The sequence below is a fragment of the Aedes albopictus genome, chromosome 3 (genome assembly GCF_035046485.1).
Source record: "Aedes albopictus strain Foshan chromosome 3, AalbF5, whole genome shotgun sequence".
NCBI classification, from domain to species: domain Eukaryota; kingdom Metazoa; phylum Arthropoda; class Insecta; order Diptera; family Culicidae; genus Aedes; species Aedes albopictus.
In genome coordinates, this window is record NC_085138.1 from 27,950,294 (window position 1) to 27,975,739 (window position 25,446).

General features: G+C 39.4%; 1 long non-coding RNA gene across 1 annotated transcript; it reads right to left on the reverse strand.

Moving 5' to 3' along the window:
* Positions 1-15,375: 15,375 nt before the first annotated feature.
* On the reverse strand, positions 15,376-16,557 carry LOC134291825 (uncharacterized). The gene is made up of 3 exons (XR_009999301.1): positions 16,315-16,557; positions 16,187-16,251; positions 15,376-16,126 (listed from the first exon to the last, which is right to left on the reverse strand). It is a non-coding gene; the product is annotated as an uncharacterized LOC134291825 (long non-coding RNA).
* Between the last annotated feature and the right edge of the window lie 8,889 nt (positions 16,558-25,446).

A 25,446-nucleotide genomic window follows, 5' to 3' on the forward strand; every position in this document is an offset into this window, starting at 1 on the left:
GAATACAACTCGGCAGGCTACGGTGGGCTGGACACGAAGCTCGTATGCCGGAGGAACGACAAGCTAAAATTATATTCAGCAGAGAACCAGGAAGGGGTCGTCGGCTTCGTGGAAGTCCGTGCACACGTTGGCTTTTTGCAGTTGAGGAGGACCTAAGGACTCTAAACGTTCAGGGCGACTGGAAGCGATTGGCCCAGGACCGAGGCCAGTGGAGACGGATACTTCATTCGGCGTAGATTCACCGCTACGTGTTGTAGCCCATAAAGTATCAAGTAAGTAAGAGGAAACAAACCATCATCCTTTACCAGAAAATCAAAAGCAGTTTTTTCGCTGAAATCACAACCAATTGAAAATGTATCACTGTACTCTACTCAGCATCAGGATAACAGTGAAATAATTTTCATTGACGGTTTTTGGATTTCTAGGAAGAAAACTGCTTTTGAATAGTTGATGATTGCTGATGACTGTATGATGGTTATTTGAGCCTTAAGTGAGGAAAAATGGTCGAGAGTATCATGTTGTTCTTTGCTGTGGCATGCATCGCTCCTATAAGGGGTGAGTATCGCAGCATAATCGATCGCGTTCGCTATTGTCTCGTACAAAAACAAAACCAATAGACGCATGGATGTTTATTTTTTAGTAGTGTTGTTCGTAGTTGTACATGCGAGTGTCGAACAATAGTGTCACACGATCGTAGCTATTTTAGCGATAGATAGACGGGTACTCAAGTGAATAACTGATGATTGGTGATCTTGTTCCTTGTTTTACTTTGAAAAACGCAGTAAATGTATCTATTAGTTTACCCCTTTGAAGCCGGATTTTTTCCAAGCGTTCTTCTGGAGTTTTTTCTACGTTTTTCTGTAGTTTTGGTATTCAATAGTATAAAAACGGTAGAATATTATGCGGAATATTTTTTCTGGACATCCTAGTTCATCCAAACTATTCTTGAGTTTCTTTAGATCCTTTAAGTCTATAGCTGTAACGGTAACTGATTTCATTATACAAAGCTGCGATTTGTAATCTATCATGTCCAGTAAGTCTTCTGAAAATTCAATAGACAGTATCAGATCATTCGGAATATCCTAGGTCATCCAAACTGTTCTTGAGTTTAGATCCTAAAGTTTACGAGTGTATCGGTAACTTCCCTCATTAAAAGCTATGATTTATAATCTATCATGTCCAACAAGTCATCTGGAAGTTACAAGGGTTGTTTTTATCAACTAAGCTTCATAACAGTAAGGAGCCCACAATATCCCAAAAATATATAACAACGCGTATTGTTCATCTAACTGCTTTGGTAAGTACAGTGGATTATGTAACACCTTAACGTAGTGACAAAAGCTATTGTCACAAGTGTAGACCTGAAGCTATAGTCTCCGGAGTAGTGATGTTGATCTGGAATATCTCAAAACTATCATTATAGATTACAGTCTAAAGCTCATTGTAAGACTAACTACTGTTACTATCAAGAGCTAAACTTCAGGATAGTTTGGACGACCCTCAATGTCCCAAAGGTTCGTAAAATATATAGTAGACTTTAGGTTGGTCCAGTCACCGCTATTGATTATGAAACGTTACTCAGTATGTCAGATATAGTCGATGTTATTAGTGTAGACCTGAAGTTCTGAACTCATGGATTGTTTGGCTGACCTGGAACATTCCCATAGAGACACTATGGCTAAATGACATTTGAGATTTCAAGAGCTTCACGGATCTCAGCAGATCCTATGCTACTATTTATGGTGAGAACACAAAGTTTTCCTTGTAGATTTGAAGGGCTTCACTACAGGACAGTTTGGAACACCGAGAACATCCCAGAATATAAAACACCTTTTGATATTCTTGATGAAGGCTAAATGGATACATATAAACGAAACCCACATCCAAGTTTAGCTTTTAGAACAACTGGTATGTCAATTATATCGTTGTGAATTATCCCGGTAGTGTCTCTGAATGACATTTGAGATTTCAAGAGCTTTGCGAACCCCAGTAGATTATACAATACTATTATATATGGTGAAAACACATAAAATTATTCTTGTAGATTTGAAGGACTTTATTATAGACCAGTTTAGACGACCCACACTGGGGCAGGATTGAAAATACATGGAAAAAACCTCTAGCTCGTCGAGATGTCGAGATACTCATTTGGTGTCTTCAGAGAAAATATTTCTATGGACATGGTCGATATTCTGAGCGGTAGTCAATTTTTCTTACGTTATTCGCATAAAAGTCCTATAAGTCATTTTGGCCAAATTGCATTTTAGCGATATGGTGTCTTCGGAAAAGTTTTTCGGCTATTTATGCTGAAAAAGTTTGCTGAAGACGTCAAATTTCCAAAGCCTACTATTCTTGAAATATTGACCGATTTATAAAATACCTACCTAAAATCGATTTTTTTTCATTAAAATACGTTTTTAAACAAATTTGATGTCCGTTTTCGAGTTATAATAATGAAAAATACTAAAATAAAACATATATCGAGGAAATTAGTTGAAAAAAATAAAATATGCATTGATTTTATATAGAAAGTTCCCGAAAAACGCAAAATGTATATAGGACGTTCTTGCAGTCGGGCAAGTTCGGGCAAGTTTTTTCATCGGCAATCACCTAAAAAATACATTAGCTTTCATGTAAAAAAATTTCACAGACATGATATTTAATGATTTTTTCTAAATTGAGTTCAAAGTTTACTGTTTTGGGTAAATTAGTACAAAACTTTTGTTCATAAAATACTACGTTTCAAGGTGCCAAGTGAACCATGAAAAGTATAGATACCATCTAGTCATAGATTTAGTTGTTTCTAATCTCCAAACAAATTGTAAAACACAAAAATGTCCCAAACGTCAATTAAAGTATGCTTTAATTAAACCCTAGATGTCCAAAGGTTTATAATAAGCTCTCAGACTTCAGATTGCTCCAGTAAATGCGATTGATTATGTAGCGTTTCTCAGTTTAACAGATATGGATACTGTTACGAGTGTAGACCTGAAGTCCTGAACTCCAAGGTAGTTTGGCTGACCTGAAATATCCTTACAGCGTCTATAAATGACATTGTAAATGTCAAGAGCTTCACGGATCCCTGTATCTTATGCAACTTGGTGGGCATAAAGACTAGGTTTTTAAAAGCAACTTTGCATACTTAGATTTTCGAAAATTTTCAAGAGTAACATTTGAAGAGGGCCTAACATTTTTTCGAAGATTTTTTTAAAATCGATGTTACTCAAAAATGACAAAACCTACAAAAAAGTATTGTATGGGGGACTTTTAGGGAATTGTCCAAGCTTTCATGAAAAAATAAAAAATAGATATAAAACAAAAACTACACGCTAAAAAATATGATTATATTAACCTTATGTATGTATGAGGGAACAATATTTTTGTACCTATAGGTATAAATATAGATATAAATTAATATTTACCTAGATCCTATTTATTTTTTAGTCATATTCATTAAAGTCACTTAAGAGCCTTAACAGTTATAACGATAAGTTTTTCTATTGATGGTGGATCATTCTCGTGTTAGTGTCATGCTTTGCTGTGCTAAAATCAACAACCCGAATTGCAGCCGCAAAAAACTGCGAAGCATAACACCAGTTATCTTAGCGAACATATATTCACGTGGCTTTGATCATCAGTTGGATGAAACAATGTACAGGGGATAGACAAAATGATCGGGACAGGCAAAATTTTCCCTTCTCAAAAAAATTTCAAATAGCTGTAACTTTTCGTAAAGTGCATCAAATATTCTCAAATTTTCACTGTAAGTTGATCAACTCATTTTGTATCAGTGGACATAATTTGAAAAAGATCGAACTATTCTGCACTAAGTTCTAAAGATTCTAAAAAAAGCTATAATTATCCGATAGCCAACATTGAGCTGTTATATCTCCGGATTCAATAAACCGAATGCAATGAAATTTTGCCCATTTATGACTTATATAATGAGCTTTGAAAAACTTTTGACATAACTTGAAATGATTAACACGGAAGAAAATTATAACGATTAGATTATTTTTCTAATAAAACAAGAAATTTTCTTAAATTTCAACATCGTTTCAAAATTCAAGATACTAATTATAGTTCATTTCAATTCCCTCTAATTGTCTTGAATACAGATATGTTTTGAGAGAAAGTAACAACATAGGCGGCAATTCATTAAAAAGGTAATGGGATGCATATTAAAAATAGACTAATTTACTAAAAAATCATAAAATTTATGGAATCGCTATAACTTTTTCTCTCGTTAATAATTTCAAGTTAAGCCAAACGTTTTTCAGAGCTCATTATATAAGTCATAAATGGACAAAATTCCATTGCATTCGGTTCATTGAATCCGGAGATATAACAGCTCAAAGTTGGTTATCGGATAATTCTACCTTTTTCTAAAATGCTTATAACTTCGTGCAGAATAGCCTGATCTTTTTCAAATTTTGTTCACTGATACACAAATAGTTGATCATCTTACAGTGAAAATTTGAGAATAATTGATGCGCTTTTCAAAAAGTTACAGCTAATTGAACATTTTTTGAAAAGTGAAAATTTTGCCTGTCCCGATCATTTTGTCTATCCCCTGTATATCTGTGAGTCGTGTCGTGGACTCTTAGTGCATAATGGGGCTCCTCCTATTAAAAAGAGGCGGTCGGATGGAAACAAATAAGCTCAAGATCATCACCTTAAGGACTCTCAACCCTCAACAAGTTATCAGGAATCTAGAAATTGTGGTAGTGAAATCCATGACTCACAACCATCTACAAGTCATACTACATCATGCTGATGATATACAAGGTAAATTATCATTACTTGCTCATTTGAATATTTATCTGCAATATTGCAATGCATAATATGTTTATTAATATATATATATATATATTTTTTTCAGAAACGGTACCATCTCTAGAATCAGTTCCTTCAGCGGATCAATTGCAAAGGCCATATAATGTGGAAAAATTTAATTCTGTAGTTCAAGTCTTGGACGTATCTCCGATTTCATCGAGAAATATGAGGAGTTTGGGTTACCGTTTAAAAAGTCCATTGAAATTACTAAAGCAGTTCGTAGAAACATATTTGGTATGAACCCAGACGACGCCGATAAAGTGGAAGATTTCGACGAAATGATCATGCAGCTTAGAGATAAATTCAATTCTCCAACTACTAGTGACAACGATAAAATTAAAGTGCTATCAGTTCTACCCGAGTCGTGGTCAGTAAATAAAATAGTTAGTGAGTTCGATGCAACACATCACAAAGTAAAACAAATTAAAAGACTTGTAAAAGAGCAAGGTATTCTTTGCAGTACCGAAGCTAAACGTGGGCGCGGGTTTAGTGATGCTGATAAGCAAATAGTGTAGAATTTTTTGACAGTGATGAAATTAGCAGGGCCATGCCTGGATCTAATGACTTCTCCTCCTCTCCTCTTCTTGGCGTAACGTCCTCACTGGGACAAAGCCTGCTTCTCAGCTATAAACTATTAACAGTTATTAACTGAGAGCTTCCTCTGTCAATGACCATTTTGCATGTGTGTATCGTGTGGCAGGCACGAAGATACTCTATGCCCAAGGAAGTCAAAGAAATTACCTTTTACGAAAAGATGCTGGACCGACCGGGAATCGAACCCGTCACCCTCAGCATGGTCATGCTGAATACCCGTGCGTTTACCGCCTCGGCTATATGGGCCCTAATGACTATGTTTCTGAAATCCGGAATGGTTAGAGAGAACATATTCGAAAGCGTTTTGCTGATGATGTCTCTCAAAAAAGCATACATGATTTTTGAAGAAAATTGCAAACATGTTAAAATTGGATTTACTTTATTCACACAGATCAGACCTAAGCATTGTATACTTCTGGATAGTACAGGCACACATAATGTATGTGTCTGTACTATACATGAAAAAGTCAAATTAATGACTAATAGTGTAAAATTTGATTCAATTAAAGAAATTACAGACAAAATGTTTTGCAGTAATACTATAAGAACCACAGATTGTTTTTTCCGTACATGTGAAGAATGTATCTCTACAGAAACTATTGGCCGGCGCCGTTAATGTACTGTTAAAGAGAGCCTCTGAAGCGTGCACAGTGAGAATGTTGACCACTCCCAGTCAATTATTCAGCTGATTCATTGTGCAACTGTCATTGGTTCGAGTCAATCACGGAGTAGCAACCATAGATATGTGCAGTCAGTCTAAGCTAAGCTAAGAACTATTCAACATCTGCAGATATCTGATGCCGTGCGAAAATTGTGGTTTTCTTGAAGTTCAATCAGAAGGGACTATTTGCGAAAAACTTCAGTTACTCATGATTATAATTTGTTTGCTGTACATTGAAGTAATGGCAAACGGCCAAGCCTAGGGTCGAAGTACACATAGGCAGCACATGCGTCTGTGTAAAAGAAACCGATAGAACCGAAATCCGGGAACCGACCCCTTCCCAATGTAATCATCTTCTGCCATTTCAGTTTTATGGAATTTTCCCCTCATTTGGCATCTGACACACCCATGCCATGCAAATATTTGCCAAACCCTTATTGCCCATTATTCAACACCAGCAATTAGTGTGCAGTGCAGGGAAAACCATATGCGATTCTGATGCATGACGAAGGCCCGCTAGACGCTCACAGCTCAACCTTCCCCTCGATTCGTGATGGTTTCCGTTAGATTGTGTTTATCGCAGCTTGTTTCGCGGGCCAACATCAAAATGTTTCGATCCAAACCATCAGCTGCTGCAGTACCCCAAAGGCCATCGTCCGCGACCAGAACGTAGAACGCAGAACATATCTTCCCGATATCCGCACCGTGAACTTGTTCTGGGTAGATCTGGAGCACCACGCACAACCGCGCACCGAAAGACGAGGGTATTGCACCTACACCATCATCGCATCGGCCCGAAATTTTCAGAACTCCGAATCCCCTCTGGTTGTTGGCTCTGGCTCTTCCCCCGGCTGGCTGACTGGTCTGGTGGGGGTGCAACGAACCTGGCGAAAAAGGGGCCGATGATTACCGATAATATAGCTCCATCGAGAAAAATCGATTAATCGTTCGATAATGGGGCTGTGGGAAATTGGCGCGGCGCGTCTCTTCTTCCGCCTCGTCTCTTTGGCTATGGCTATGGCTATAGCTAGGCTAGCGCTCGATTCAGCACGCACGTAATCCACCCGAAACTCCCCATCTGGATCAAAGTTGTTTGCGCAGATTTTTTTTTTCTTCATGCTATTTCGTTAGTCTTGTTATGCCGAAGAACGTGTATTGGAAATGACGAAGCGTGCGCTTCGGAATCCCCCGATCGTAATAATTTCGTTGAACTTCTCCTGGCTTCTTAGGAATTGCATCTATCGATCGACGAGTTTATGACGTCGAACGAGTTGCAAAAAATCTTTCGGATTGAACGAGACGAGAATTGGCTCTGGGTTGGTTTTCCTTGGTTCTTACCGGGCGGCAGTATAACTGGAACATATGCGGGTTGTCTGACCTCAATTCGCTGTACAGAGTTGCTAATCAGATGCGATATTGCCACAATTATTGCGTCCGCAGTAGAAGTCTGTATCAGCCGAATCTGGAGACGGAGGCTTCTCGATATGCGGAACAAGCGTAGTGCCGACATTCCGTCAGACCATCATCTCCTAATCGGCGAGATCCGGCTGCGCATTGCCAGGAACCAGCGACAGGAGGAGACAATCTGGCGCCGGTTCAACACACGCCGACTGGAAGACGCTGCGGTGAAAAGGTCCTTCGTCGAGGAGCTAGAGAACCGTGCTGCGGGTATTCCGGAAGGCGGAAGCGTAGAAGATCCATGAAGCACCATCACGAACGCCTTCATCGCCACCGCACACTGGGGCAGGATTGAAAATACACGGAAAAAACCTCTAGCTCGTCGAGATGTCGAGATACGCACTTGGTGTCTTCAGAGAAAATATTTCTATGAACAAGGTCGATATTCTGAACGGTAGCATATTTTTCTTACGTTATTCGCATAAAAGTCCTATAAGTCATTTTGGCCATCTTCCATTTTAGCGGTATGATGTCTTCGGCAAAGTTGTTCGGCTATTTATGCTAAAAAAGTTTGCCGAAGACGTCAAATTTCCAAAGCCTACTGTTCTTGAGATATTAGTCGTTTTATAAAATACCTACCTAAAATCGAGTTTTTTCATTAAATTACGTTTGTAAACAAATTAAATGTCCGTTTTCAAGTTATAATAATGAAAAATACTAAAATAAAACATATGTAAAATTAATAAGTTGGAAAAAACAAAATATGCATTGATTTTTCATAGAAAGTTCCTGAAAATTACGCAAAATGTATATAGGACGTTCTTGCAGTCGGGCAAGTTTTTTCATCGGCGATCACCAAAAAAATACATAAGCTTTCATGTAAATTTTTTTCACCGACATGATATTTGATGATTTTTTTAAATAGCTATCATAAAATAGGTTATCAGTCCGAGTGGAATGATATGAATAAATTATATGAATAAACGTAAAAAACCCGTCTATATAAAAAATGGAAACATCTGTGATAGCATAGCTGTTATGAAAATAAGAATAAAAAACCAGTTTGACCGACAATAAAACCCAATACTCAAAAGAATAGCCGACTTCTCAAAGAAGGTGAATTTGCCATGAAGTACTCAGTAGTAATGAACTATTTCTAATAAACTATGCAATAGTAAAACTCGAAACAACTGCGTGTTATAAAAAAAGGAAAATCTCAGATAGTATGTTTGAAGATTGAAAAATATTTGCATAACATTATAACATTAACATTAAGGAGTCATCTATGAGAGAAAAGGTAAAATGATAAAAGAATTTCATAAAATCATAAAAGTTTATCCCAGTATCCACATAATGCGCTAGATTCGAGGAATGTTAAAAACCTCAAGGGACTCAAAACATCTTCTAGGACTTCAACACCAAATTTGAACATCGTTTATAAAGAAAATTAGGAAAGTAGCCTACTGACCCATTCGGCCTTATGAACTTTAGCTGAACAACTCATTCGGTTTAACGTACATCAGGCTGACGTACTTTGGCTAAGCGTACTTCGCCTAATGACCAGACCCCTAGTTGTGCATTGAGGTCATTGTGCATACGGCCCACGTGTACTACGTCAGCGTGGTAAGCGTCAACTGATGCTTGAAGAATGTTTAATGGCAGATGCAATACTCTTTTCGGGGAAACGGTACATTCGGGGAAAAAACTTTCGGGGAACTGGTTTTCGGGGAAAAAAAAAAAAAAAAAAAAAAAAAAAAAAAAAATAAAAAAAAAATACTCCAACGAAAGAGCTCTTCGTCGATGTCATCAAAAGCCGATAGTGACAGAAATTCGAGAGCGAAAGTGGAGGTGGGTCGGCCACACTCTACGCAGGGGCGGAACCGAAATTTGCAAGCAAGCGTTAGATTGGAACCCAGCAGGACATCGCAGCAGAGGCAGACCCAGGCAGGCTCATGGCGGCGCAGCTTCAGCAACGAAATAAAGCAAGTCGACAGAAATTTGGCCTGGCCACAGGTCAAGGCGATGGCGGGCAATCGCCCAAAATGGAGATCTGTCAATTCGGCCCTCCGCACCACCGTGGGTGCCCAGGACTGAAAGTAAGTAAGTAGTAGAAGTTTTGATGGGAATTTCTCACAGTAACAATGCCTTGTGGAATCCCTGGAATAATCTTAGGAGAAGTTGCAGGACGACTTCCATAATCATTTTTCGGTGGAATTTTAGCATAAAAATAAATCTTTAGGGCAGTTTTTGGCAAATTCCTAGGAAATTTTTGTACAACATTTTGAAATACCGTCTACCTCTGTTGGTTTGAACTACATCTCGTGCAAACCAACGGGGTTCATTTATAATTTGAACATCTTGTCAACCTGTGGGTATCGAAAAACACACTGGTGGTAATCCTTTTTGCTGTTTTGTTTTGATTCTGCGTTCCGTTTTACCCCGTTTCATGAGCAGAATGACGTTTGAACCATTTTTAGTTTGAACGATGTGCAGATTAACGGGGGTCAAATTAAATAGATGCGGTCATACCAACAGGGGTAGACGGCAATCATCTGAAAGAAGTTCAAGAAGGAATGGAATGCTGTTTATAGGAGAGATTCTGTAAATTCTTGAAGAATCCGTGTATAGTTTCTATCAAGGGGCCAGACACGTATAATTCCTGGCTTAGTATATTGTAGCTTATTATAGTATACTGAAATAGATTGACGATACAGAAAACTCAAAAGTACGGCTAATCGAGATATCTCACTTATAGAGGTCGCCTTAAGCGATTCTCAAAATATGGTTGATGCTAACCGTCGTTCTACCAACTCACAAAGACATCACTCACGAGTATCATCATTGGAAGAACTCACCAATTCAAATTTTCCTGTTAGCTTCGGACACGTGAGTGGAGAGACTGATTTCCCTGGCGTACCAAAAATAACTAAAATACAGGTAGAACGACGCGAACGTGAGAAATCTCGAAGACCAAAAAACTGTTACATGGAAAGCACTAACATTTCACAAAATACAGCTTGTTTGAAGGTAACGAAAACTAACGAAACATTTATTCAAATTTGATAACCTAGGTTTATTAACGCATGTTCCTTTCCATGCTACTTATTGTTTCTTTCTTCCTAGCTTTTACTACGTGTGTGCGGTTTTAATTTGTTGCTAATCTATTCTAGTTCTGTCGACATTGATCGAACAAGAACCTACCTACATCCGAGCTCGGTTAGTGTGTGTGGAGTTTAACGCATGCGCATGGTTAATTAGATTGAGCTTTTGTTCTACTCACGGTACCTTTCAGCTACTCATCAATGCCGCCGGTTAAGGCTGCGGCCAGAGTGGACGCGTCACGCGACGCGACGCGGTGCGGCGCGTTTTTGACGCGGCTTCCAACGCGGCTTGATAGCCACAGTGAACGCGGTGCAACGCGTCTGTTCGTAAAGCAAACTGAAATGTTTTCATAATTTCCGTCACCTTTGCTGCCGTGAATCGCATATCAGTCCCATCTTTGCTGGATTTCCTATGCAAATGGGACAGATATGCGATTCACGGCAGTTTGCACATGAATACTGACCATAACTATTTTATTTATTAACTACTAGCTGTCCCGGCAAACGTCGTACTGCCTGCCTACTGCGTTTTTTGACATGCAACTCCGTAGAAAAATGCCCCGCACAATGAAATTTCAAACTTTCTCGTTTTCGGTGCTTTCCCGGTCGATTTTTCTAATTCTTTTTTCGCACGAACACGTCGGAGACCTGCACGAATAAAACACTGAAAGAATGGTGCAGATTCGTTGGCCCGTTTCCGAGCCTATTCGTGACATACAAACACCATTCCATTTTTATTTATACAGATTTTATTAAACTGACCATAATTATGTCATCTTTCAACATACAACAAACGGTGAGAAGTTTTGATAAGATTTTTTGGGTATTGGATCACTTCACACCATCAATGTATAATTTCCAACTCGGGTTGCAGAGACAGATTGTGACAGGTTCGCCTTGACAACCAGTAGCACACAATCAAAGTGAGCTGTTTCCTCTCTATCGGTTTAAGAGTCATAACATTTCAACAGTTTTCTAGAGGTTTTTGATGAAAAATTTCCAAGAAATATGTGATTACTGTGCTCAACCTAAAATTAAAAATGAACCATTTATCTAAATTTACCTTCAAATGCTATTTACTTCTGATGATTCAAAAGAGGTGTACATTTGGGACAATGATGATTCCCTAACCTCAAATCTACCCGTCTTTTAGGTACAAATTTTGAAATTTTGTGAACAACAAGATTTAACGTATACAACAAGAGCTAAGGCAATGGAACAAGTTTGTTATCTCAAAATAGTATATTTTTATTTTGAAACTATTTTTTAAGCTTACAGCCCTAGTAGAATACTTTGAGATAGTAAAATAAACAAGAGGGTGCAAACGCTTTTTTGTGCATGAAACATGGTAGGGCTAATGTGAAAGCTCTGCTTGTAATGAGTGTAGAATGACAGAGATTTCGATTATTTCCGTTAAGTCTTTAGTCATAAATTCAAAGGAATTACTGATTTTGATTCACAGAATAGGTAGGTGATAAGTGAGGTTACGAGACGCCACCGGATAATAAACATGTGGTATTATTCATGTTAATATTTTTACATTCACATTTAAATGCATTTGAAAAACAATTTCGTAAAATAACCGCCATGATTTGGTAAAAACGGACGAAATCCACACAAAAATACAAAATTCTCCGCGCGAACCGCGTGACTTCCGCATCAAAAACAGTGCATGCACTGTTTTGTCGTGCGTCGCGCGGCTAAACGCTTTCCGCTTCGCATCGTTCCGCGCGCACTCTGGCATGTTATGATTGTTTTCCCTGTATTCCAATGAACGGAGTTCTGCCGCGCGTCGACGCGCGACCTGTCAAATGCCGCATTGCACCGCGTCGCGCCGCGTGACGCGTCCACTCTGGCCGGCACCTAAGAAGAAGCGACGGCGCGGCGGTCGACGGACGGCTTGGTAAAGCAGCACGCTATTTTTACCGCATCATACGATGGTGGTATTGCGACGATTGCACCAAATGCGCGCGGTGCGCGGCGGTTCGAAAAGTGCGCCTTTCTCGCTGCCGGTCGCTAAACGGACCGGATCACCGGCGCAGTTGCTCCTTGGTGTCGATGACGATGTGGGTCATCGATGGCTTCGTCGGTAAGGTGATTACCACATGGCCGACGTAGGAAAAACGAAGTTTTCGGCCGCCTCCGGTGGGTGAATGTTCCGATCACCGAAAAAGTTGCTTGATGGCGTACTGACGATGGGGGTCGTCGGTGGCTTGGTGGGTATGGTGTCTACCTCATGAACACCGAACAAAAAACGTGGTTTGGCCGCTCTGTCGGAACGGTTGTTCCCTTCCGGCTTTCCCCGCAAACCGGGACTTTTGAACACTGCGATGTGGGGTCGAGAGCGCGCTTGGCGAAAAAGGGGCGGTGTGCCGAGCTTTTGGCCGTGGATCCTGGTCGGCATTAGTGTCTTCTTCAGGGGAAATTAACTTGGTCGTTCTGGTCTTGTATTTTGTCTAACTGTAACTGTCCTGGTAATGTTTTTTGGTACATGACTTAATGAATTGTTTTAACTTTTAACGGACAATTGGCGTAGCCGTTTCTAAGAGAAAGTTGAAACCCAACAGTCGAGCCTCCAATAGCATTTGTATGTATTGAACTTGTGAAGGCGACTTGCACGCAAGTTGTATGCGGGTTTAACGGTGCATGTCATTTCGAATGGTGACATTGAATATCGCAAACATTTATAGTGAACTTTGGAATTTAGTATACTTGACAATGAAATTATTGTTTAAATCTAAAAAATAAATTAACACGAATAATAAATTAACATTGAAGAACATGAAAAAATTATACAATTTATGTACATTATATATACATTTTCTATCATATATTGAATAAATCCTAAAATAATATTTACAAAAAAGTGACCATGCTACAAGACGTTCCAGGGGTTCTCAATGAGTTTCAGCGTTTCTAGGTGCTTTTAAAGGTGTTTCAGACGGTCTCTAGGAGTTTCACAGGGTTTCAGGGGCAATCCAGGGCTGCTTCAAGGAGGATTCAAGGGATAGTTTGAACTGCTTTGGCGTGATTCACATCTGTTGCGATAGTCGGCGTTTGTGATTTGAAGTGAGGGTCAGAGTGAGTGTCGTTAGGCATTTCCATACTGAAATTGAACACCACTGATCAGAACACAGTGCAATTGCACACGCTCAAAACGTCAAGCTCATGAAAAAGCAATACTGATTAAAATTATTTTTAATAACTATATTTACTATATTTACAGGGCATAGAGAAAATGATCGGGACAGGCAAAATTTTCACTTTTCAAAAAATGTTCAACTAGCTGTAACTTTTCGAAAAGTGCATCAAATATTCTTAAATTTTTACTGTTAGTTCATTAACTAGTTGTGTATCAGTGGTTCAAATTTTGGAAAAGATCGGGCCATTCTCCACGAAGTTATAAAGATTCTTGAAAAAGGTAAGATTATCCGATTGCCGATTGCCGATTTGAGCTGTTATATCTCCGGATTCAATGAAACGATTGCAATGAAATTTTGATCATTCATAACTTATATAATGAACTCTAGAAAACATTTAACTTAACTTGAAATTTTAGCAAGAGAAAAAGTTATAGCGATTTTAATTTTTTCACGATTTTTTAGTATATTGGTCTATTTTTAATATGCATTCCATTACTTTTTCAATTTATTGGCAACTATGTTGTTACTTTCCCTCAAAACACATTTATAAATAAGTCAATTAGAGGGAAATTAAATGAACTAAAATTTGCATCTTAAATTTTGAAACGATGTCGAAGTTTTGGATAATTTGGCGTTTTATTAGAAAAATAATCTAATCGTTATGAGAGAGACGAACCAGCCAAGGGCTGAAAGTCTCTCAAATAAAGATAAATCAATCAATCAAAAATCTAATCGTTATAATTTTCTTCTGTGTTAAGAATTTTAAGTTAAGTCAAAGGTTTTTCATAGCTTATTATACAAGTCATTCCCTGTATATGCTAGCGATCTAACGACTGAAACGTGTAACCGCTGCTGGGAGATCCTGCATAAAACGCGTGGCTTATGCGCCACTCCTCGAAAGGAGACCACGAGCCCAATTTTAAATTGCCCGGATGAGACTCCCAAAGGGCGAGTCCATTTGAAATTTCCTGAATAGGATTTACGGATCGATCCAGCTGGCTACGATCTAAAACGTCCAAACGGGAACACCCTATTATCGCAACATAACCACACAGTCACGACGACACTCAGAGAACGGTGAGAGACCACCCGTACCCTCAAGATCTCACTAGTGAGAAGTTCTCATCATTGGCGAACTCTCTCTTCTCGCCACCAGATCCCTCACTGAGCTGGAAGACACTCATAAAACACCCCAATCATACTCAACATATGGAGGACGGGACACGAAACTACCAAAAACCGCGCAGTGATGTGAAATACAATTAAACGATCAAATTGCTAGGAAAGAACATGTTGACACTTTTATTCAGGGACGGATACGAAATATATTCACTTAACAACTAGGATAACATACACTAAATTCTGTTTTTACGTGATTTTTTGTTCCGCGTAAAAAAAATCGTGTAAAAAAAGTTTTCGAAACTTTTTTTATCGGATCATCCTAAAATTTTGACAGGGTATCAAGGATGATAAGAGAGATCTCTGGTCGAAATTTGAGCCCCATCGGAAGTAATTTGCGACCAGGAGAGAAGAATCTTTCCAAAAACACATCGCGTAATTTCGAGAAAATCGTGTAAAAAAAATCGTGTAAAATAAAACCGCGTAAAAAAAGATCGTGTAAAAAAAGAATTTAGTGTACATGTTTATTGGCTACAACTCGAGTTTGAAATCATTCTGTGTGTTTGTGTTCGTTCTACTTCTACACTTCCTAGCTGGTGTGCGATTCCCTAGCTCCTCCTTCTCTATCTAACTGTGCTCAGTGCTCTCATTCGTGACGTCACATGGAATCGAAGCTCGACTGCGTCGATGTCTGCGCTCCGGGTGTTCGACTTTTTCTGCAGTGGTGGCAAGACGGCTCACGCACGCATTTTCACGGAACCGGAGGCTCCCAAGACGTTGTCGGAAGGAATTCCGATCTCCGAAAAAGATGTTGGTTGGCTTTAGCAGCACTTCTTCAGTCTTTGACTGGTACAAAAAAAACCTCCGCGGCGCCCTCAGCGGACGCCGCACTCCGCAAAAAAAAAGAAATTGGTTGACTCACCGATCGGTACAGCTTACTACTTGGTAGTCGATGACCTGTAGGCCGGGTCGTTGCTCTCACCACCGCGCCGGTTTGGTTGATTGATGGCGGCGTTCGTTGATCGGCTCGTCTTCGCAATGGCGGTTGACTTACGCTTCACTAAAGCGCTTCCTGGGCTATTGACAGCGCCCGCTAGTCAATTGGCGAACTAGCTGGTGGAAGACCTCGTCCACCTGAAGGTCCCCGGGCCTTCTCGGACCGATATGGTAACGGATCCGTCCGCTTCCAGCCGTATGACGGATGCCGGGTATTTCTCGTCCGTCGGGGGAAGAAGTGGTTGCGCTTGGATGCGAAGAACTGCGGATTGGAAAAACTGGCGGGGTATCGAACATGAGCACTGGCACCAGAGCACATTCACAGCACATATTCTTACCTCGGTTCTGAGCTAACTAAGAACTCCAAATCGCACACAATTTCTAACGCACACCGATTAGCCTACTGAAGAACGAAACAACTATTTAATCATCTAACTTTATTAAACATCACTTTAAAAGGACCTACTATTGGCACACGAAAACTAAGTAACAAACGCGGACACTTCCAATTCCTTAAACGATTACGGACGAAATGATCGAGTCTTTGAAGCCTCAGATAAGGGAAAGTGTATCTCGGACGCACCCGGAAGTACGTCATTTCCCGAAACCCTTCGTGTACTTTCGTGACTACACAGCTACGTTGGATAACTTGAACGATAGCCGTGCTGCCTTCTCTTTCCCACCTTATCAAGAAAACAAATGGCCTCGACCCAAGGAAGCGTTTGAACTTCATTTAGTGCTCGTTTGCCTACTATAAGGGACTAAATACAATTCGAATTCATTAAAGGGAATTCTCTTATTCTTACAATCTATTTCAATTCAATTATTAACATGCTATATTTACAAAATTTATTTACAAAACTCCTGCCTGCTACAAACGGTGAATCTCGTCTTTTAAACATGTTGAACTACACATAACAATATCAGACTCGCTGAAAGCAATAATGAACTTTCCCAGAATCTCACATTTTTCATTTTATAAGAAATGTGAATGGTTTTTTGAGCGAAGTCATCTATGAGTCGTGTAGAGTTTTTTGGCAAGAGGAGAGGAAGTTGTCTTATCAACTCTACGTAGACTGAAAAGGGAGCCTGAAGTTATCACAATTGTGTTCACGTAAAGCGAAAATTTCAAGGATACCCATTAGAGCATAGCTTCCCGAGCAAAGTCTGACAGCAAATTGAAAACAAATTTTGATGTTGTGATATTGCAAATTATGATAACTCAGGTTGTTGTCGTTTTGGTCGTTTTAACGGTTAAAACATCAAAATTGAGAGCAGAAAAATGTTCCCGTAACAGCAAGTTGAAAACAATTCCTGCTATCAGTGATAGCAAATTGATAACTGTTTTTGCTATCATTACGAAAAAATGGAAAAATCGTTAAATATAGGGGTTTTTCGATTGATATCAAATCCTAAATGCCATAAGATAACTACACTAATGGTATATTCCTGAAGTTATAATACAAGATTTCCTAGAAGTTGTGAAATTTCTTTTTTTTTAATAGTTTGAAGTGACAGCAAAACGAAATCTAAGTTTGAAATCAAATTTAGTCAAGACAAACTGATCTCAAAATATGCTATCAATTTGCTGTTGAATACAAATCGAGTTTTCGATTTGCTATCATTTTGTTGTCAGACTCTGCTCGGGTTCCCAACCTTCGTTTCGCGACCCCCCAACCGCTTGCAGGCACGCTCCGATTGTTTTACGAAAAGAGCCAAGGTTGGAAAGCTATGCATTAGAGCCTGTCCATAAACTACATAGCTTAAAAGGGGTGGGTAGTGGGGGGGGGGGGGAATTTTGTATGGACACAAGTCAACGATGAGGGAGGGTGACTGAGATAGTCAAAAATGAGTCTACTTAGTTTATGGACAGCGCCTTAGCCAGGGTCATCCGTAATATGAAAAGGTCCAAAATAACTGTGGGGCACCATCGCTTAAGCCTACGTTTTGCGAATGAAGTTTGTATCGAATTTCACATGGGGAAACATTTGTCAGAAAATATGTAGTCAATGACCACTGCTTCCGAAGACTAAAATTCGCTACCAACATGGTTTGAGCGCTCTAAGACAGGGCGTAGTTGGCCGCACGTTCATTGATCATAAGAAGTCTCTCATAAAACCTTAATAAATCCAACCAAATTTGAAAATGCCACTTGACAGTTGAGTGGACTTTTTAACTTAGCTGAAAGTCATATGCAACTATTTTAATGACATGAGAATTTGCGTCCAATTTCAGCCGCAGATAAAGAAGATGTAAATAAAATGGACGTAAACAGTGGTTTGGCTGTTTTTACATTTGGACTAGAAAGCCCTGAGAAAGCCACTGACATTGCCAGATGGATTAATCTTGAGTGCTAGATTGACACACAAATTTTCCGCGCCACCTAAACTCTCCTCTCGTGAGATCATGATTAGCTTTATCGGGGATGTTAGAGCATCATCTAACGCCACCCATTTGGTAATTTGGTAAACTAATCTCAGCGCGGAAGCAAAATGTGTTAACTCTTGAATGAGCGCGAATGATGATCAAAGTGAACGATTGATTTCCACCCTGTTCGCAATCAATGTTGTGGCCACGTTTGTGCCTGATTTGCTTGCAGCAATGCCTCCTAGATATTCCACAAAAATGCGTGAAGCGTTAAAGTAATTATGCCACTCATCAGCGCTTGGGTGTTTTAACACCTTGCGCGAAGCGAGTTATTCCGAGCGAGGAGGACCATATGGTTGCCAGACGGGATGCAGTTCGAAGTTGTGTGCTCGCTCACTAGAATCAGGGGAAAGATTCTGGTGTAAACAAATCTCAGACCCGATTTAGTTAGAAAATTCTAAAATAATTGTTGCACATTTATGGCTTTCGATGCCATTCAAACACGTAGTCTAATTAAAGAGGTCACAGACTCGGCTATAGGCACTACACAGCATTTGCGTCTTGTTCTAGTCTAGAGAGATGTTCCAAGTTAGCCAGACAAATCGAACAAAGCAGGGGGTTTCCCTCTGCGCGAGATCTAGGTATAACCACAGAGAACAGACATCCAAGTCCAGTTCCGAAACTGTGTAAGAAATTTAACGGCCATTTGGAATCGGCAACACAAGTGGCAATAGCGTGGCGCTGCAATCGGTTAATTTCCCATACTAATTTAATTCACCACTTGAAATGTTTCAATTCACCACTGACTGTGGCAATATGGTGTTTGGTGGCGTTAGTGTTGTCAACGTGTATTGGTTTGCAACCTTACTCAAGTAAAGATTCAAATCCTTACACAACTTTACGGATGAAATTTGTTCTAGCCTGGATGTCTGTTCTCTGTGGTATAACCAAATCTTTCGCGATTCGTAGAAAGCAAGACAACAACGAAAACAGAACAATAAATTACTTCCGGTGCGAAGCATGGGGTGTATGGGATGAGCTGCGTGTTCTCTAATGGTTCAACGAGCTGGTTCTCCGTTCAAAGAATGATACAGAATTGCGGATCTTAAAAATATGTATCTGAAATGTACCGTCAAACGGGGTTACTTGCAACAGCGGTGTAACTTGCAACACGATGACATACACTAAATGTGAAGCATTTTCTAATAATAATGAAAACTAGTATGCCCGAAGAAGCAGATGGAAGGGGGATCGCAGCAAGCCACGCGCGTGAGCGGCTGCTTTTAACTTTCTGTCACGCGTCTTTTCGTTTCCGTGAATTTTTGAAATTTTTAAATCTGATGGAGTGAAATGGCCTGGCTCTATGCCATCCGCTAGTGAGACAGTGATTTACCATAATTGAAAGGGAAGTGTGAAGTTTGTTCCAACTTGTAGTAAACTCACTCGATTTTCATCGAATCATCGAACTAAATAAGTGCATCTCAGAGGAAGAGGCTTATGGAGCAGCATCAATTCAGCAGCAACAGCAATTTATTGATTTCGGCAGACCTCCGGAACCATCATTGCAGAAAGTACCGTAAGTGTGACCCTGCCGACGTGCCGAACCGGGCCCCAGTGGAAGTGGATCGAGTGCGGTCGCGACGAGCGCGTTATGATCGAGGTGAGATCTTTCTGATTACACTCTTTGTGCCCTATATTGTAGTTATATACATATAAATTGAAAATTCGCTATTTTCAATATCCTTTCATCTATTGGAAGCTGCTTCAGTTCTGGGCTCTTTCTAAGTTGATGAAGGGATTTATAAATGCTTGCAAGGACTTGGCCAGGTGTGTGGAGCTGAGTGGGTCTATGACATTGTAGATAGTAGCGACATCAGCAATGTTAATGGATATATTCAACTTTGCGACTCCATCCAAAATTTGTGCAAGTATTCATGCTATGCTATGCTATGCTATGCTATGCTATGCTATAATGAAAACTAGTATGCCCTACTATTTCGGTTATAGAGATTATGTGTATCAAAGATCGATTTAGTATAAAAATTAGCTTTGTTTCTTTGTTTATGGTTTAGCTACACTGTTAAAACGGATTGCTCATTTTATGCCATAAAAACAAGTATGAAAATCGTGCTTGACCTCTCCCTCATGGTAGGTGCGATAAGTCTGATGACCTTGCTTGCAGTTAGGGTACCTAATAGTAAGCTTAGCCAAACGATAAAAGTTTGATAAACTTATCGACTAAGTAATGCAAAAAATCATTATTATATTCGACAACCACTATGGGGTAACTTGCAACAGTTGAATTTGACGAAACCTTCTATTATGTATCTTCATTTCACGATGTATTTGACAGAAATAACCGAAATGGATCATTTGTTGATTACGTAACGCGTTTATTTTCAAATGACAATTCATTTTTTTGCACGTGACCTTCAAACATTGTTAGGAAATACAACATTTTGAAGTTTCATTCATGTTTCATCATGTTAAAAGTTCAATTTTTGTTTATGAACGCTGTAAAGCAATCACCAACATCAATTCTGAATGGATGGAGTAAATTATTTCAGTTTTATACCCAAATTAGCGAGTTTGACATTTACAAAGTAAAACACACCTATCAATCATGTTAATTTAGCTGAAATTGCCAAACACCACTTCAAACTGAAAACTACTTGAAGATGGCTCACTCTACCTTTTCAAGAAATGACAATAATCATTGTTGACATTTTGTAGTGAGTGCTAAGTCACGAGAATCGTATATATTTTGTGTTTGAGGGACGTGAGACCTGTTGCTAAACGATATACTCTCGCTTGCAATAACTTTCAATCCTTTCATGAAAAAATATATGTCAATTGGTTAGTGTACATCTTTTCATGGTATGTTTCATGCATAACATCAAAAATTTACAATACGACTATATACTAGAATGTTAGTGCTGTTTATTGATAGCTAACTTGGCTTCATGTCCTATGTTGCAAGTTACCCCACAGATGGGGAAACTTGCAACAAGCATGTATTTCGCACCTCCTGATTAGGTGGCAACGCATTTTGGTAAACCAAGTGCTGCATAGTATTCTACTCGGGGTAATTAGCGTTCCAAATGTTTAGATTTTCAATGATATTGCTTCAAAGTCGAAAAGTGTTGCAAGTTACCCCATTTGACGGTACTCACTGTTGGCGATAGCATGTTCAGAATATATTTTTCGATCGAACTTTGAAAAATAATATGAAAGTTTTCGACAAAAACAAAAACTCTTGTAGATCATTGGTTGATTGATTGATCAATGAATACGTATTATGTTTGTATTAGAATCTCTATGAGATTAGAACCACTGAATTACTCTGAGCAATCGATATTGGAATTTTCTTGAATGAAGATGCAATAAAGACCACAGAAACTTGAAGAGAATGATGAAGGATAATACATCAATTTTTCTTTTTACTAAGCATTTGGTTGTCGTTGTCACCAAAACGATGATTTACGTCAATATAATTTCCCCTCAAACAGGTGACATTTGAACCAGTCGTGGACGAAACAAAAGTCCAACACATAACCGCTGTACGACTCAACGCACCGAGGGTGGTAATTTTCTCAACTTCTAATTATACGAAAGGCACCTAGACTTCAGCCAGTACCACAACCATCTGTTTTCAGTTGGAAATAGTATCACTGGCATTATGACGAGGTGCTGGGTCTCATAAGATATGGCATTCCGTTTCGTCCCCTTTGCTTCCAAAAGCAACGAAGTAGACTTTGGGACGACACCCTTATTCCTAGGCAGGAAGGGAAAGTAACTAACAACATTCTCGATAGCGTACCATATGACTGCAAAGTGCTACACAGAAGGGTAAGCTCAGCGATAGCACTGTGGGCTAGAAATTGGAACTTCAGGACAAAAGTAAAGCGAAGATTGTATAACATTTCGCCGAAAACCATTTCGCGGAATTCCTTTTCGCGGTGTAACACTTCCCGGAATGAAATTTGGCGGAATGAAACATTTCTCGGAATGCACCGTTTCGCGGAAAATCGTTAATAAAAGAGAAAAAATTTACTGATCGAGAGCCAACATCATGATAAGATTCAAAATTCAAATCAGCACCGATCACATTTCAAATGAAATGGTTCTTATCAAAATATTTATGAAAGAGCAGCATTTGTTCAGAAGAAGATTCTGACTAAAAATAACAGCATATTTGTAAAAATACAGCGTATGTTTTGAAAATTTATAAACCTGTGACACAAAAAGTTGTTCTTATAGCCATTATAGCTAGTTAGATACCAAAACAGAGAAAGCTGATAAAGTTATCGCTAGTAACTAATGTTACTAGGTTTAAGGGATATGCAGTCACCCGGTTTATAAATAGCAACATTTTGACATATAATGCCTTCAATCAATAAGGGTGAATGGAATAAGGTCGAACAAATCATTGGGTTGAATAGATTTTAGAACAAATAAATAATAGGCCTTGAAAGACATACTACTGTAACGTTTTGACGTTTTTATTCTGTTTAAGTTCTGCTGGAGGTTCGACTGTATGGTTCCAACAATCAATTAAAACCGGCTATTCAGTCTTGAACTAACAAACGATGTTTATTACTTGCCCAACGTTTCGACACGGGGTTGGCGTCTTCTTCAGGGGGAAACTAATTTCGTCGTTTTTGGTCTTATGTTTCGTCTAACTGTAACTGTCCTGTTTTTTGTTTGATGGTACATGACTTAGTTGGCTTGTAATAACTTCTAACGGACTATTGGCAATATTGCCAACTAAGTCATGTACCATCAAACAAAAAACAGGACAGTTCCCAAGCAACACGACTTGTTTCAAAGCCAGTACCAGCAACATCAGTGCAATTTATTCACTGTTCAAATTAAGGACAACAGAACACAATTACTTCTTCTTTGAAACGCAAAAAGCGCAAATTTTAAATCGTTGTGCAACTTGAGCTAGGGGGAATGATAAAAAAATGAAAAAAAAATATATTCAGACTCGAACCATGGACACCAGGAGTATTAACCACTCACCTTACACACTAGACCAGAAGCTCTGTGAAAGATTTGCTGCTCAATGCACCATAAAAGCTATTGAAATTACGCGTTACTTCATTGTACCGTCTTTGCCACAAGTTAGAAAGCTGTCAAAATGAAAAGACGCGCAAGTTTTCCGCAACACATTTGGAACCTAATCTGAACAAACAAACCAGAGTAAGATGTTTCATCTGTGTTACATAGCACATTTAATGCAAGCTGACTGTATTGCCACTTGTAAGGAATATGTAAGCTCCGCCTCCATAAATCGATGTTAAATACGATGTTATTTGTCATTCCTATGAAACAGAGCTGCAACTTAACGGTATTCGGAGTTTAAATGGAACTCAACTGACAAGATGAAAGTTGCGTGCGCTTTTATTGCAACTCTTTTAGACCAAAGCATAGAAAACTACATTTTGGATGATGTTGCAGGTGCTGCTTGGGTTACAGTTAGACGAAACATAAGACCAAAAACGACGAAATTAGTTTCCCCCTGAAGAAGACACCAACCCCGTGTCGAAACGTTGGGCAAGTAATAAACATCGTTTGTTGATTCAAGACTGAGTAGCCGGTTTTAATTGATTCTGTTCAAGTAAAATAAGTTTTGAATGTTCCGATTTTGATTTTAAAGTTCGTTTTCTATTAGTTTTCATGGTGATTTTAGTTAATTTTATCTTTTTAAGTATCTTATTTGAATTGGATTCGTTGAATTTGTGTTTGAGTTTGAACCGTTTTATTTAGTATAGATGTCTAAGCTAAGCTAATGACGATTCATGTTACGTATCTTATAGGGTCCTTTCGATGGCGCAAGTAGTTTTTACGGCCATGTGCGATTTGAATTTGGCGCATTCGTAATAATTGTTGTACATCGAATAGACGACTGCTTCAATAGCAAGAAATTTACTTGACTAGAGAAATCGACTTGACTCTATCACTTTTAGTTAGAGTCGGCTGGAGAACAGAAGGGGGCTTCGGTGACCTTCCGCCAGTTTTAAGTTTTGTTCAGGTGTGTTGTGTTCTGAAATAATGTAGATTTTTTTAAGTAGTGTCGCTTGAAGTGAATTTATAATAAATTATCTTGGTTTTTTCATTCTGTAGTAACTTAAATGTTAAATGTTCCCTGTGCGTTGATTTGTTGTAAAAAAGATAAAAATGAAACCGTGTTTAGTGTATATTGTTTTGATTATGTGTCCCGTCTTTCGACCCTAGCGTTCAAAAGACGCTTTTTATTTTGGGCTCGTCCTCGCCCGCCAGTTACTGGTAGTTAAACGGACTCAAGGGGAATACTTCCGGCCTACCTGCGTGCAGCTAAGGCACGATCAGGCAGAGTGCCGGACCGCCGACACCCCTCCGCACCTTTAGTTCGGCGAACGTCAAGGAGAGCAAACCAATGTCGACGATTGGCCAGGAGAAGCACCGACAACGGAAAAGCTTGCTTAGGGTCACGGTAGGTGATCGTAAGCAGGCTAATAAGATTGTGGCCCATGAGCTTCTACGCTTGAGTATCAAGTTTTCCTGCCTAGTCACAAGGTCAAGATCTCGGGGAAGGTCACTGACGGACGAGTCTTTGTCCTGCGAGGCGAACATGCAAGACGTGGTCGTTTCAATAATCTTTCTCTTCCTTCTGTTCACATACTGGACTGCCGGCAACTGCATTCAGTTTGCCACTAAGTTTTGCACACCTTTTGAAAAGTTTTGTGTAACCTTTTCTAGGTCAGCATTACCTGATCTGCTAGTGATTGGCAAACTTTGGCTACCTGCGAGGATGTATGCGAGATGACAGTCATAGAGACAGTCGTTTATACCTCTCAATCTGTTCTAGCTCACTATGGCTTGAGGGTTATCCAGGATCCCTATGGTAGTAATCGCCTGCCGATCATAGTTTCTTTGTTCAATGGTTCAGCACGTATGGGGTATTAGCACCGACGAACCGACGTGATAGCTAGAACAAACAAATTCAAATTTGATGTCCCCGACGCTATGATGAAAAATAGCCGAACACTACCGCCTCTTTTACAACGGTTCGCGTTGTTGTGATAGCTTGACTCCAAACCGCCGTGTATTCATATAGGAAAAGGTTCGCGTCTGTGCTAAGATCAGGGAATCACTTTTGGTCGATTGTGGTTGGGAGATTGTGTGTTGATAACTCCGAAGGGGAAGCAACACTGTTCGCTTGGTTGCATAACTTGTAGGCGTTATA